This window comes from Strongylocentrotus purpuratus, unplaced genomic scaffold (assembly GCF_000002235.5).
Source record: "Strongylocentrotus purpuratus isolate Spur 01 unplaced genomic scaffold, Spur_5.0 spur5_scaffold_15, whole genome shotgun sequence".
In the NCBI taxonomy this organism is placed as follows: domain Eukaryota; kingdom Metazoa; phylum Echinodermata; class Echinoidea; order Camarodonta; family Strongylocentrotidae; genus Strongylocentrotus; species Strongylocentrotus purpuratus.
This window is the reverse complement of record NW_022145600.1, coordinates 23,327,977-23,344,939: the sequence shown is the minus strand read 5'-3', so window position 1 is coordinate 23,344,939 and position 16,963 is coordinate 23,327,977. Positions and strand designations below refer to the sequence as shown.

Here is a 16,963-nt window from a genome sequence, read left to right as displayed (position 1 = left end):
GAAAGTTATGGCAGTTTTAGATTATTTAGGTGTCAATTTTTCAAGAATTTGAGAGATAGTTGACGGAGTCGGTTTCAGATTTGAATTTTGAGTATGAAGATGGCATTTTGAAGGGCAGGTTATACGTCGCAGATAAAAGAACATCTCTTAGACTATCTAGAGGAATTTGTTAGAAATGTGTAGGATCTAGGATAGTGGAGATAGGAAGGAAGAAAGAAAGGCCTTAAAATGGACCAGAAACGGACAAAATGGCGCCTGGACGGTTATGCATGAGTGATTTCGAAAATCGAAGAATGTAGTGACCTTGAAGGGATGTTAGAGACTATGCCTATGAAATGTGAAAGGAAAAGGACATGAGAAAAGCACCTAACTAGGAATAACAAACATTACGTGCAAAACGAATGCGATTTCCTGACGATAAGGATAAGGAAAAGGAAAAGGAGGAAAAGGAGAATATTAATGGGGCAGAATGTGAACGAAAACAAGGCAATGACGAAGGTCGTCATTGCAATTAGATGATGTATACCGGTATATGGAAAATGCATCTATCAATGTTGCTCTTTAATTGATGCTTATTAGCATTCAGTCTAATTTTTTTCAGATCCTTTACCTTTTCTACATAGACTGGCTTTATAGTTAGTATTATTTGTGATCTATGTGATTGGCCCGTAAAGTTTTTAAAAAACAAAGGAAAATTTTGCTTTTCTAATTTCTCAGATTTCATATCAGTATAGGCGTCTTTCATATTTTTTCTCTCAAATTCTTTGTGTCTCTCATTTTTTTTGTTCTGCTTATTGCAATGAAATGAAATGAGCAACTTGTTATCATGAGGTATGTCCTCATCAGCTCGAGATTGCCAAATAGCCCGCTATTTCTAATTTGGGAAATAAGCCAGAAGTTCCAAATCCCGTCTTCATCAGCTCGAAACTCGAGCTCAAGATATTTTGCTCAGCGTTCACGCATAGTGCGAGTCCTCGGGCTGGTGAAGACGCACCGGACAAATGGCGGAATATTTTGCAAACTAGCCCAATATATCTTGGGATGATTATCATGACCAAATATCCCGCTAATTGCAACTGCGAGCTGATGAAGACAGGCCTATGGCGGAACTTCCTAATCTATGCAATGCCATCCCTCCCACCTCCTGTCCACGATGCATCGTGAAACGTGGGGACTAAAAACCTTCATCCACGTTGTCGAGGTCGATCCATGCTACTCATACCACGCTCCAACGACCCTTGCTCCTGAGAGATGCGCCGCGGAAATATCCACCCAACTGCTGAAAGTACTTTGGGCAAGAAAGCAGTCCTAATGGATACTTCATTAGGGCAATTATTCAGAAGGAATGGTTGAAAGAAGGAACCAACCAGGGGGGTGTTTCACAAAGATCCTAAGTAGAACTTATCTCTAAGTTGGACTTAAAAAATTATGGACAGCCATTGGAGCCTTAATATGAAATATATTTAAAAGCAGAAATTCAAGTATTTTAGACTTTTTATAAATTCCACATCCAGAACTTGAACTCTCCTTGATGATAAAAAATATGAATGATTTGAATAAAAAAAACAATTAATGCCTTTCAAAATAACTTTTACAAAATATTTTCAAAGATGCTAATGGCTTTCCATAATTTTTAAGCCCAACTTAGGATCTTTGTGAAACACCCCCAGGAAAATAAGGTGATACGCCGGAAGATGATGCATTCACACTTAAGCAAAGTTCATGAAAATCGGACGATAAAAAAAGAGGCGTGATAGCTCAGTCGGTAGAGCAGTGGTCTCGTAATTCGGTGACCCGGGTTCGAAACCAAGGCGATGCACTAGTGCCCTTTGGTAAGGCATTAATCCTCATTACCAGGTCTCCCGGTTCTGTGGTTGCTTACTAACAAGCATTTTTGCTTTCTTAGCAGTCGGGTAAAAAAAAACACCACTACTACTAAGTTTGTGGAAATGTGAAGTGTAAAATCGTCACTGCAGTATCCTTACAAGATATCCTGCAGTTTTTACTAAACCAGAGGTGGTAGGACATATATCTGTGTGAATTTTGGGGTCATGTTGATTAAAATGTGTAGAGGTGTTGTGTTCTAATGGATAAGTCACCCGACAGCAGATCACAAGGTACGGGGCTCGAGTCCCGCCGCAGCACAAATGTCCTTTGGCATAGACATTAATCTACATTTGCCACTCTCCACCCAGGTGATAAATGGGTACCTGGTAGGATGCAAAAGTTAATGTGTTGAATATTAAAGCAACTGTGCGCTTGTAAAATGGCGACTGGCCGGAATGCTCCCCAGGAAGTGGAGAATGTGCATACATTGTGTGCAGGTAAGCCTGAATCCAATGACCGGGGTAATAATATATCTGTAAAGCGCTTAGACATATCGTTGTATCGATGTATTGGGCGCTATATATAAAAGCAGAATATTATTTTTATTAAATATATCATCTTAATATGTACACGGGTTATCCCCACCAATGCTGATACTGTTCTTCTGGGGGCCCTGCGATCTTACTGTAACCCCTGCATATATTAGACTGGCTCCCATGATATGGTGGTCATCAAGCATTCAAGGAATTTAAATGGGTTCCCATTTAATTCGCCCGGGTGGAGAGTGTCAAAAAGTAGATTAATTTCTTGCCAAAGAATTATGACCGGTATTTGAACTCCATACCATAATTATACTGCATTCTGTATTGAGAAAAAAGTTACATCTAAAACTTATTACAACCTATCTGACACCAAACAAAGTTTCATATTTTGTTTGTATACTTACGAAATACTGTTGTACTCCCTACTGTTATACCATATCAAGGTATAGTTTGAAAAAGCCAAAATACCTACTTCAGATTAGAGAATATAAGAATACAAGAAAAGGGAGGGTAAATAAGAAGAGAGAGAGAGATAGAGAAAGAGAAAAAGAAAAAGAAAAAGAAGAAAGAAAATAAAGATGAAGAAAAAGAAGAAAGAAAGTAAAAAATATATTCATCATGATCATGTACATTGAGTGTATACTAAAAAAAGGGCCTTGAGACTAAATAATTAACGAGGTTGAACAAAATTCAGACAAACATGAAGTATGTGTTTATCGTAAGAAAAAAATACAATTCAGATGTACTTTAATAATTAAGTACTTATGATTGTCAATTATGTTGTACTTATGAAATTACTGTGAAGCAAGATTGATAATGTAAGTATGAACAATTATCCTCTTTGGACATAATAAATGAAATGAGATGAAATAAATGCAATTTACTACCACTTCAGTTGAGCAGTATAGGCCTGTCATCATCAGCTCAAGATTGCCAGATAACCCGATCGCAAATTATCCAGCTAATTTATGTCTTCATCAGCCCGCAGTTGCAATTAGCGGAATATTTGGTCGAGATAATATCCTGAGAAATAATGGTCTTGTTTCCAAAATATCCTGCTATTTGGGAAATAGCTGGCTAAATCTTTATCAAACCGGAGTAGAAGAAAAGAAGTACGGAGTCAATTTCTCAATCCCACCATGCACAACGATTTCCGGTTTTCTGTGTTTGTAAATAAACTTTACATGTGTGTACGATCGGACGCATAACACATGCGGTCTGTCGCTGAAGGGCTGTACTTGTAACACCTGTTTTACAGTGCGGGTAAAATCTTAAATCCGTGCGCGTTGGTCATACAGTCAGTCTCTAAAGTGCGCATGTGCCGATCTCTGGTTTACTTTTCGAGCTAGTTTGTAATGAGCGTATCGGTTTGGTGAAGACGCAATTTCGAGCTTTGGGATAATATCCCAAGTTTAAAAATGACAGGCTATTTGGCCAACTCCAGCTGATGAAAACAGGCCTTATGTGTACTTTTGTAATGACTTAAAATGGAAGGCTTCTCAGCTGTAATCAGTGTGCTGGAATGTTATTGTGGCTTTTAAGTTTCAAGGAGATTTGTAATCTGTAATGAGAACATGGAGCTTGACTGACAGAAGTCAATGATAAGACCGTGCAGACATGCAGCATGATGATTGTTGACAACCAAGGCAAGTCTGAAGGCTCGTTCAGATATGACGTGACAAAACCGCAGCATTCTTTTTATGAGTGTATTACGCTTCACATTTCTGTATCGTATAACACTGAGCTCAGTAAACAGCGCAAGTCGTTTGTGGCGCGCAGTTGCCAATCATTTACACATTTCAAGAAAACGTTGCAGTGTTTTTGCACTGATTTACCGCGCTATATCTTAACAAGCCTTTTAATTAATTTCATCATGCCATCATTACCCGATGACTTGATGCAGAGAAAAAAGCATTTTCATTATTACATTTGAAAAGCAATTTCTGATAATGAAGGTACTTATTCTGACTTATCTCGGCGGTAAGACGCTGAAATTTAAAGTGTAAGCTTTTGTTTTAATACCTGTCTTATGAAAACGAGTCTTAATTTGAAGACACTCTTGGCCGTTTCCATGTGAATTTGGAATTACCATTTGAATGTGTGTGTGTGTGTGTGTGTGTGTGTGTGTGTGTGTAAAGCTCGCACGCAGCGAAACTCTTGTCCCACCTGGAACTTGCTGTGAGATACTCTTAAAGTGTTCAATCTGGATAGCAATCCTTCAGGTGTACAATTTTTGATCGATGTCTTTCCCTTTAATATACTTTCCCTTAAAACTTTTGCTGATCAATCTACTATACCTCTCACTTTTCTGCTTGAATTAAAGTAAACTGGATGCCAGTTGTCCTTCTTCGCAGCTAAATTAGAATCATGACATATGTCAAGTTCAATTCCCATATTCATAACTGATTACATGATTTTTAATTGTTATCTGATGTCCACAGAAATGTATCATGCTGGTGTACGTGCAAGATTCCATGCAGAATCCTTGAGTGAATTGAAACACATAGACATTTAATCAAACAAACTTAGAAATCCATATCCCAAAGTTTCCTTTTGTACAAAATGTACATATTAGTTTGGCATTCTGAAAGCGATAAAATATTGATTTAACCCTTGATCATGGTTTCAAATCAGTGCTGTTGATCACTGAACAATAAACAAACGTAAGTGTTTTGGTGCAAAGTCAAATTCAATAAATCAAGGGTCCTCGTTGATTTTGAGAACTCTACTTAATTAGCTGAGGATCGAGCTGTTTATCAATCAGAGATAGTGATCAGAGATTGATGATTGCATATTTTCTCAGGACTTTTAATCATCAGAGGTCTAGAGATGTATAGGGTTAGGATTGTGATTGGGTTTTAGGTTAGGTTTCGGGTAGGGTCAGGATAAGGCGTGGTGTTGGGTCCAGGGCTAAAGTTCAGAATAATGTTCAATACTGGGGGTATACTGTGGAGCAATTGTTGCCAGAACTTGTGTAATAGAACACAGAGGTCTTTCGTCCATTTGATTGAAGTATGCATGTTATGTGTAAACGGACAGAATTGAACTGTAAATATTAGATATCAAATATTGAATTCTATTATGGCGATGATTCAAGAAGGATGCCAAAATGGAAAGAGTACACAAATTGTCCCGTGATCATCTTTTTGATGATATGCCAATATGCTCACTACTCTTAAATGTAGGTAAACATATAATTCTGCAAATATTTGTTTTTATAGATGATGACCCGAATGTATGCCAAAATGAATAGAGACAAATTATGTCTGTTAACACATGATTATTGTTTTCTTGATGGTTTGCCAAGATCATTAGGTAGCTTGGAAAAGGTAGTCATGTAAATATTTATGTTCATATTTTTGCACTGATCTTAAAAGATAAAAAAAGAATAATGACGTATTAATGAACCTAGCTAGTTCAAAGTGTGTTTGTAATTGAACACTCTCTGGGTGGACAGAGGGCAAGCCTTGTGTCAACCTACCAGCATAGTGGTATTTTAATTACTTCATGGTCAACAACCTCTACTACACTTGACCCTTACCTGGTATGCACACTGTGTGTTGTCAGTCAAACATGTCAGACTACCACATAGCAATGAATACGTGGGACTAGACAATGATTACGCTCAACTAACAAAGCTTCAGAAATCCTTACAGGTAATATTTTTGGAGTAAAATTATGAGTTGAACTACAGTGCATGCATGAATCTGAATTTATCTAGTTTGAGAGAACAGAATGTATACATCATTATGTGCCTGGCAGAGAGAGCCATGAATAGATGTATTGACAAATTAATCACACCATTCTTTAAACTTTGACCTGTTTTTATTACATTTATGCAGCACATTTTAGTTTTTTACATTGTCAACATTGTTAACAGTGGTAATTGATCACTTCCACTTCAAAATGTAGAAGTTTAATAACGTTCCAAATAACTTATTCATGCCCTTTTGCCAAGCATACAAGGATATACCGTAATGAACAATTTTTAGAGAGAAAACAATTCTGTATTTCAAAAACATCAACTGATGTTTGTGAGCTTAAAAAAGAATGTGATTACATGGAGAAAGTTTTATAAGGAAATAGGCTCTAAATTCCATCTTTTTTGAAGACATAATGTTGGTTTCATGTATATACTCTCCACCCTTCCACGTAAAAGATGCACAAAATTTCACAAGTAGCTCACTTTTATCTCATTGTTCAGCTAACAATAGCCTTTGAGAATTGAGATGGACTCCACCCAACCTTTCAATCCACGATGACACAAATCATGAAATGAAAAACACACAGGATAAAACGACTCCATCTCAAAAAAGGAAACATGAACATTGGAGGACATTTGGTTATGAAAAGTGAAGAAGACATCATGTCAGTCAGTTTGAAAGGTTGGGTGGAGTCCATCTCGTCCATCTCAATTCACACAAACTTTTATTAGAAAATTAAATAGGTCGAAATAGGTTGTGAATTCCACATTTTTGCAGACACCATGACACCGTTTGTAGGTTTCATGTGTATATTCTGTCCACCCTTCGACATGAAAGATGCAACAGATTTCACAAGTAACGCAATTGTTATCTCATTGCACAGCTAATAATAGCCTTTGAGAATTGAGGTGGACTCCACCCAAACTGACACGATTGCTAATCACTTTCCATATTTAAATGTCCTCCAATGTTTAACGATTCATATTCTGAGATGGTGTTCTTTCACCCCGTGTGCTTTTCATTTCATGAGCTGCGTCGCCGGGTCGCCGGTTGCTCGTTCTTCACTCACTGGGTGGGTGCAGCCATGCACGTTGAAGCGCTCTGGCCAGAAGTGATGTGATTTTCTTTCTTGGTCCTCCACACGCTATTTACCAAATGAAAGCTTTCCGCAAACAAGCCAGCCCTAGCTGGCTAGCTGTATGATGATGCTTCGTGGATATAAGCTAGCTGGGCTTCATGAATTATTTTTATGTCTCTCTTGTGTTTCTTTTTCCATCCATCCATCCATACCGCTTTGTCTCTACTCCAGAAAGTCATGATGGTGAGGCATGCTTTCTTACCCCATCAGCAGTTGCGGACTATTTTGTCCCATTTCTTCTCTCCCTCTCTCTCTCTCTCTCTCTCTCTCTCTCTCTCTCTCTCTTGCTCTCTTTCCCTCTCTCTCTTTCTCTCTCTCTCTTTCTATTGCTCTCTTTTCTCTCACTCTATCTTTCTATCCTTCTCTCTCTCTCTCTCTCTCTCTTTCTCTCTTTCTCTCTCTCCATCTATTGCTCCAGTTGCTGGTCTCTTTGTCTATGTCTTGTTTTCTTGCTCTCTTTGTCTTTCTCCCTCTCTAACTCTTTCTTCTATTTCTCATTACCTTGCGGTATATTTATCTATCTCTCATGACACCTCTATCTTCACCTCTTTTTCTGGTTTTTCTCTCTGGCTTTCTTCTCTTTCCTTTCACATCTTCCTCTTGCTCCCCCTCTTTCAACATACATGTAGTCTAGCTACCCCATTTTCTTATTGTATTTGTCAATTTATTTTTCCTTCTTTGTTTGTTTCAATTTTGATTTTTCACTGTCCCTCACTATGCGTCTCACCATTTTTGTTATGTTCATTTTCTCTCTCTCTCTATCTTTCTCTCTCTCTGTTTCCCTCCATGTTCACTCTGTTTCTACCTCCATCTCATGACAATCTAGCCAATGTATTTCCACACACACAATAACACGGGTATATTGAGGAAGGCCGGGTCACCGAAAGAAGAAGCAAGCATGCAGGCAGGCAGGTTAGCAGCAGGCATATCAGTCGCTGGGCTGGGATTATACCGTTGCCTTGGCAGTGACGTCAATGGATCTTCCAAAGGGGGCGTTCACACTTGGTCTTCTTCTACCCTGGTAACACATTACATTGTCTAAAGGGGTGTTCATACTTTGCTTTCTTCTACCCTGGTAGCACATTACATTGTCTAAAGGGGGTGTTCATACTTGGTCTTCGTCTACCCTGGTAGCACATTACATTGTCTAAAGGGGTGTTCACATTTGGTCTTCTACTACCCTGGTAGCACATTACATTGTCTGCCGAGAACCAGAACGGACGGGAATAACTCTATGCTGACAGTGACAGACAGAACGTCCTTCTGGTCCTTATCATGTCACTTGCTCCAAGCGTTTTGAAATTGTAGTGGTCGGGTGTTTGCATAGCTTCTATCCCACTTTATACTAACATTTTAATCCAGAAGTTCCTGACCTTCAAAGGCATGTAATGTTACCATGTGCTTTTTGCCAGATTTCCATGACTTGTAAAATACCACTTCATATTAAAATTACTCAATTTCTAAGAGGCAGTGTATGCAAGTTTAACAAATATTGTGTTATTAAATTCTCCATCCGTTGTAGCAAGTTGTGTCAAACTGAAAACTGCTCCAAGTATTTCCCTGTTTCAGAGGCAAAAAAAGCCATTGATATACAGTGTACATGAAGTAATAGTGTGTTCACGCGACATCCATCTCTGTCAGCATTAGGGATCAAATCGCTGTCAAAGTTTCAAGGTTAGGTTCAGAATCCAGAGAATGCCATTGCTACGTTCATGTTTATTTTTTGTGATGGATGGCTTGAAATAGTCTCAATCACTGGCAGTGCTTGACTTAATCCAGGCAAGTTCCGGGCAAGTGCGTGCCAAAAATGTCTGACATATTGACATGACAACAGAGTATGACATCGATATGATGTTTCATGGCGTACAGGGTTTGACAGCTGAAATGTGTTCAAACATGTAGAGTTCGAGTTTGAATACCCAACTTGTTTGAAAATGAAAGGGACTACTGATGATGCCAGTAGGCTTAGCCCAATATTTGGGAGGGGAAAAGAGGGAGGGGAAAGGAGGGAGGGGGGGGGGGAGGGAGGGAGGGGGAGGAAAGGAGAGAGACCGGGAAAGGGAGAAGGAGGGAGGCCGGGAAAGGGAAAAGGAGGAAGGGAGGGGAGACTGTCACATCCATCTACTCTTTGTGTGAATAGTACACATGTAGGATAATGCGATATGCTCTGATAGCGATTTACCATTTTCGTAATGTAATCAAATTTAATGCACAAATCTTCGTTAAGCGCCTCGTTACGAATTATTTCTTTCACCTGTTACGGATAATTGTATTTCAATAGTCAGAATGCGAATTGCATATGTTACGTATTGTTGGGTACGACAAGCCATTATGCTTGTCCTAAATGGCAACAATTGATGTATGCAATTTCCGTTCTGACTATTAAAATACAATTATTTGTAACGAGTGAATGAAATAATTTGTATCGAGGTACTTAACAAAGATTTATGTATTAATTTGATTACGCTACCAAAATGGTCTATTGCTATGCAGTCAATATCCTGATCTAACAAAATTTCTAAAATCAACCCTGGACTCGACACGATACTGTAACTCAACCCTTAATCTATTTAAACCCGGTTGCAACCCTAACCCTAACCCTTTCCCCAATATTTTTGACGAAATACGTTACAGCCTGCATCAGTTGTCACATGAGCATAATGTGGAAACTCCAATGTGAACATGGTTTATTACGTCTGCCTCTTTGTGACCTCAGTTAAAGGCCTGGCAGACTTACTGACTTGTAAACCTCTGTTTTACACAAATATATGATAGTAATCTTGTTTAACAAAGGGATAAGCATGAAATGCAACTGTATTACATTGTTAGTGGTCGTTGAATGACAAGAAAAGCAAGTATTAATGCCATCATCATTAACAAGCTAGTTTCATTTCAATAGTGAGGCTTTTTTCAAAGCTGAATGGCAATGAAATCAAATAAGTGATGATATGCAAATGTTTATATTTCCATAAAAATATATAATCACTTTAATCAAAATATTACAGGGAAACAGCTGTTTAGATACAACAAAATTATAATATTCATTTCTATCAGCAGCGTTAAGAAAATAAATTGGGATCTGTTTTACATGAGTTTGCTTTTGAGAAATGTATGTGCTACTGTGCTAAATGAGGTACATTCAAAAGAAACTATCTAAATGAATTAGGACCATATTTCAGACAAGTAAAGATAATTTGTATTTTTAATGCCAGTAATGACCAATTTCCGGTGAATTGGGTTTCGGAGATCATTGACGGTAGTTTGATTCTGCTCTCTGCTTTTATTCCCCAAATAATACTCATCCAAATCCCTCCCACCCATGGCCATGCTGACTGACTCAGAGAATTAATCAATTGTGCTTAATTCCCGAAAAAGATCAACCCCAATATGGACGCCACTTCCACCACGGACGGACGGAGCACACTCAAGTGTGTCCTAGATTAAAGGCTTCTCTCCCCGTCTCAAATCAATATGGCATCCAGCTGCGCATTGTTCCCCCATAAAAGAGATCCGCACATGTTGTCGGATCCTGCACGCAGGAAATCATATCTGCAAGTATCGCGTTCCACCAGATTCCTCCATCCATGCTCCCCCATTAGCATAGATGCTCGTATAAACCCAATTAAGATACATGTATCTGCGTCTGCGGAGGAACTGCACCGCCAACATGCAACCGAAAGAAATATATATTTTTGGTTCATTCATTTCTGGACGAATCCATCACTTGATTTTGAAAGCTCCTTAAATTTGCAAAAATATTGTGAATTGTATGTCCATGGACATGCATGCAACTGTTGTTTTCAGGTTGTTGAGGTGCATGTATTAAAGTCATATTCTACGAGACATACAAATGTAGATTCATGTATTGTATGATATATGGGAATATTTTTGTATGTGGGCGTAGATATACACTGTACACATATTTATGCAATGTTCAGAAAAAATAAAACACATTAATTTTTCTTATGAATGTAGGTAGCTTAAAATTTGGTTGCTGATAGTCACTTTTTTTCTTCTTTTCATGTACATGTAAAGATTAACCCTCTTTTTAACACATGATTTGATAATGACAGTGTCCCAGCATGTCATTTGGTAGCAGGGCATTAACTATGTGTAAGATGTAACATGCGCTAACACACTTCTGGGGGGGGGGGGGGTGCATTTCACAAAACTTGTCATCAGTGACAAAGAACAATTTTTGTTATAAGCTACTGAAATCCTTGCTTCTAATTTGTTATCAGCAGATTTGTCACTGATTTTTGTCAAACGTCATTGAAAAAAGGCTTTGTGAAACACTCCCCAGATAGCATCATGGGTAGATGTGAAGTTGTTTTGATAACGAACCAGAGTATTGTTTTCGTTATCACAGGTACTTGATGAGAGCCAGAAGGACCTTAAAGGCATCGTTTAACAATGTTAAATCTGAGATGCATGGCCCGGCCTACGTGTTATCAGTGTCTGTGATATGGTGTAATCTTGAAGCCCTAGAAAAATTGTGCTTCAAAATGACCAAAAAGTGCCTCAAAAAAAGTAAAAATCTTTGAGTGACCAGTTTTACCTTACTCATTTTCCCTTACTCATTTTCCCCAATAGATTGTAGCGTTACGAAAACGCAAAATTTGGTTTCGATTTCCAATCATAAATATCTTGATAATCAGACAGGCAACCGACTTGTAAAAATCATGGGTCTCCTGACTGACCTAAAGGTTTATAATTATCATTGCAGCATGAGCTAAATCCAGGATTTTGTTTCAGAATCTGAGACAAAGTTACCCAATCCCTTTAAAGCTAAACATGAGCTCTGACATGGGCATCATATGTCCAGAGAACATGGCTATAATTCATTCTGGATTGTTTATCCTGCAGTAGATTGATTGTTTGAACCAGTAAAATAAGAACAGAACAAAAACCTGCTGGAAACCACAACTCTCATTTGCACATAGGGGCCTGTGTTAAGCACATGGTGTTGGACATACTAACCTTGATTTCATTATCTTTCTATGCCCATTACTCAGCCTCTATACATTTTTCTACCAAAATCGTTTGGCACATGTCATTTATTTGTAATTTTGAACTTTCAGTGTAAGTTCTGTTGGATTTGTTGGATTACCAGAACCAAAGTTTATCTTTAACTCTGTAAACTTTCATGAGTCAATGCCCTCCTGGTTCTCAACTTTTTGACTATCATTGGTAGATGTGAAGTTGTTATGGCAACGGACCATTTTTTCATTTGGTTACGAAAGGTTAAAGGTATAGACCAGTTTTGGAATGCCCCCCTTTCAAAAAATGAAATGGAAGCTCTTATTACCAATCATGCGAAAGAATATGTTTTGACTAATACGTGATGATACAAATTTTGCCGGGAAACTGCCTACAAATTAATTTATTTTGTAAATTATCATATCCATCCGGCCTGGATAGATATCGCGAAAGCACTTCAACATCAAACATTTGGGCATATATTTCTGCTTTTTTTAAAAAAATTTAGGTTGAAGTATTGCCATCTGAACCTCTGAACGCAATATTTGAACAATATTGAATGGATATTTTTGCACCCAAAATGTAACCACTACCGGTCTATATCTTTAAGTATCAGAAGGGAGTCAACTGTATGTCAAAATATATGAGCTAACACCCTTCTGGCTCTCAGCAGGCAGTATATCATGGGTTAGATGTGAACCCGGCCCCCCCCCCCCACTCCGAGAACGGATGGACGCCATGCATGTTGCCAAAATGTCCTTTTCGTAACAAAAGAAAAAAGTCGACCGGTATTGTCTTTACACACCGGAATTTTGCTGAAAGGGGGGGGGGGGGTGCTGAAAAAGGCTTGTATACAAAAGAAAAAGGTCGAGCCGTATTGACTTTACACACCGGACTTTTGCTGAAAAGGGGGGGTCGGTTGGAACATGCATATGCGTACCCTAAATAACAATGAGTGGGGGGCCGGGGATGTGAAGCTGTTTTTACATTGGATAAGAAAGCACATGTACTGTTTATTTGCAACAGGTTGGCGGTGTCACTGCCTCTCACCTATTGTATAGGCTATAGCCAGTTTGCCACCCTAATTGGCAACTTTAAGTGTTGAATGACAGACGAGTCGGATGAGGAGGGATTTGCTGGGGTTCAATCGAGGGTTGATTAGCAGGGCTAATGCATTATGGGATTGGCTGAATATTTAAGAGTCATTATGCACCGGCTTCAATAATCCCCTCTGAGAATTACTTTTGCAATCTAGCAGTAGAGGCCTTCGTGTATGCATGTAAGAAAAGAGCAATGTACATTCGTACATGTATATAGAGATTTGTGGTAATCACTTTGAAATGTGAAGAACAAAATATTGGTTTAGCAACTTTAGCTAAGTGTCAAGCTCTTTATTCTGAAACAAATTATTGTAATTCTTCTATAAATTGATATAAATGAAATGAATTCTGTTTTGAATTTTCAATGAGAAATGATATCTTGGTGACTTGATTTTTGTTTGTTCATTTAGTTACAAAATTGTAGTTTTTTAATTTGTATAGAATAAGGACTACATGTATGGCACTCTGTGCTCTATACATGTACCTGTGGACTAAATTTGCCCACTTAAACCTTGGCTTGTAGGCTGTTGTGTATCCTGGACTATATCTGTAATCATCAGATGATATATATTTTCAGCCCAGCATTTTGTGTCAGTTGATCAGATTTATTCTACAGTGTATGTTCTCTTCTTTATAAACATCATTCTGTAACTGTTTAAAACAAATTGTGGAGCCTTTTATAAACCAGCTCTTGTTAAAAGGGCGAATATCCACCCTATATGTTGGTGATCAACAAAAAAAAAGGTGTTCATATTTTTGTTATGTTCTCAATACCTTTGTAAACAGTAGAAGCACAAAGTCAACATCAATATTCATATATTTTGAGAAATGTGTAGGGGAAATAGTCAAGCCTCTTGTATACTTGACATACATTTCAAGTGACCTGTTTGCTGAAACCCAATATTTCTGTATCGTCTTCTTCAGATAATGCAAATTTAACATGCCATAATTATGTTTCTCGGTCAGTCGTTGGTCACTGCTGCATAGAGGAGATTAAACATGCAGTTGCCAATTTGATATTGACATTAACTTTTCAAATTTTCATTTATTTTTTTATATCTTATTTTTTTTATTTTTTTATTATTATTATTTTTTTTTTCTTCTTCCCATCTATCATTTATATTTGTATTTACTTTGTTGGTGTTGGATTGTTTCACTCAACGCAACAGCTAATTTCAAGACTATGACATATTGGTTTTAAAACATGCAAGACAATTACTCTTTGAACTACTGAGCTTGATCCTGCGATATTTCCCTTTACACGTAATTGCAATATTTATGTACAGATTAATTTGCATTGCACTATTCATAAAGCACAAATAGATAGCTTTGCCAATATTGAATGTGGATAAGATATAGTTTGAAATTTGTGTGATTTCTCTAAAGTTTGATAAATTAACTTAAATTGAGATAATACAATGTTAAAATCTTCCAGGATTTCTGTACAATACATCTCAAAATCCATCTATCGTGCTGAACTCTTGCTTATCAAGAAACACGAAAGCTCAGCCTTCTTGGGCCTTGTTTAAAAAAAATTATAATAGGACTGTGGTCTTCACATTATAATGGAAACATTTTAGCAAAGGCCTAGCTCTCTTCCATTCTGCTGACATCACGAATGTCATGTAATAGATTTCTGACCCCTGCTGTCGTTGTTGATAGCAGGATGCTGTGTGTGCACGGTATGTGATGTGGGTTTTGGTAATGATTTTAATCGAACTACATAAATAGCAGCTTTGATTGATGCATATCTGCTCTGTGGATTCTACTGTGATGTCGTTGAACATTTGTTTTGTTTCCTTTCTTTTTCCTATTTACCATCTTTCTTCTTTTCTCTTCTCGTTCTATTTTTGTCTTCTAACATTATTTTATCTACCACTAACTAACTTATTTCTGAAACTCTTCTGCATATATCCTCTTTGTTTATTATCCTCTCTTTATTTTTTTCAATCTTATTTGGCTTATCAATCCTTTTTCATTTTCATCATTCTTTTTGTCATCTTTCCACATTTTAATTTGGCATTGTAGTTCCTTCTATATAATACTTCTGCATAGACTTGAAAGGTTTAATTGACCCTTTGAGTTGCAGGTTCAGGTTAGGATTACAATTTTGTTTGTTGTATTTGGTCAATGGTTGAAGTTATAGGAAAAACAACTTATGTCTGAAAAATTGACTGTGCAGCAATTGTTGACAGAGCATATGTCGTACAATCCTCATTACGTTGACCTCAGCTAGTCTCTCTGTGGCAACACAATGTTATTGCAAACATGCATGACTCCAAATGAATTCTAGATAAACTCCCTAAATGTATAATGGCACTTAGTGCATAATGCATTGCGCTGGACTAGCTCGTACATGTATGAAGGCCTTAGTCATACACGGTTGTGAAGTTGTGAATTGGCAATGCTTGTACAATTTTTCTCATGAAAATATCATCTGTTTGGAGCCAGAAGGGTGTTCACTCTGTGTAAAATCATATGACTCAAAACAGATGATGTCGTAGTGTACATGGCTGCCTCTTAAAATCGATATTGACGATTTTTTGTTGTTATTATTTTACAAGAGAGAAGATAAAGAGGAATACCTGAAGATATTATTTAAAGTCATTGCTCCGTGAAGTTTACTTGATTTTCCTCTAAGGGACAATAATGGCATATGTGACAGGAAATTAAACCATGTTTCTGAAGGAAATGGTGGGGTATAAATAATCTTGTTTAGCCGCCGGTGAACAATGGGTCGAACCTGCAGCACGGTGACTCTTGTCTAAATTGTTGCCAATTTAGCGCCCGACATGATACCAGGGATTTTTAACAGGAAGGCCTATGGATTTCCCAGTACCGACCAAAAATAGGCGAATAATGCAGGATGCTTTCATCCAAACATGAGTTTAACAGATGTTCTTATTACTAGGTTGGGTAGTCGTCCGTTTGTATAAATCTGGCATATGAACTAATTTGAACCCTTGGGCAAAGTATGACATTATTTCAGTGTGCATTTGTATCATGATGTTGTGGAAAATAAGAGTGCTCACCGCTGAAGGAATTGATTGTGAAGGATTTCTATTTAACGGTATGTGTAGGCGAGTCGGGAGACCCTATATACCTGAGGGGGCCTCATTACCCGAGAATTGTCAACAAAAATCATTTTCTGATTTCAAGCCTATTTTTTTCAATGATGTGTCATATGTGTGCTGTGTAGATTGCTGAACAACACAAATCAAACTAGGATTTGAACTCTAATACTTTTTTTCTATTTTCTAAAATTATGGGGGTAGAAAAGTGTATAGTTTATGTTCCTTGTCTTTCCCAACTTATTTAGATTTCTGTTTTTAAGTTGCCATTAGGGACAAATAGGATAATTGTTTTATCTGTCTGACAAAGGCATGCAAAACAAAATGGCTGAATATAGTCGTCTTTTTATCATTACAAATTTGCTAAATTTTGCCCTTGATTTTGTCTTGCTTTCCATAGATCTTTGTACATCTAGTCAATGTTGCTCAAAATTGATGGAAAATACCTTGAAGACCCTAATGCAGGCTGCATTTTTGTTGCAGTTTACATGTAATATATCACTTAAAATAGCATTGCATTAATATATCACTGTTATAAATAGCATTACAGTAATATATCACTGTTAATAGCTTTACATGTACAAGTTCTTAATAGCACTGG

At 37.5% G+C, this 16,963-nt stretch overlaps 1 protein-coding gene across 3 annotated transcripts in view; it reads left to right on the top strand.

Moving 5' to 3' along the window:
• The window catches only part of LOC115924096 (rho-related BTB domain-containing protein 1-like), a 77,874-nt gene that overhangs the window by 41,781 nt on the left and 19,130 nt on the right, over positions 1-16,963 (top strand). The window lies entirely within an intron of this gene.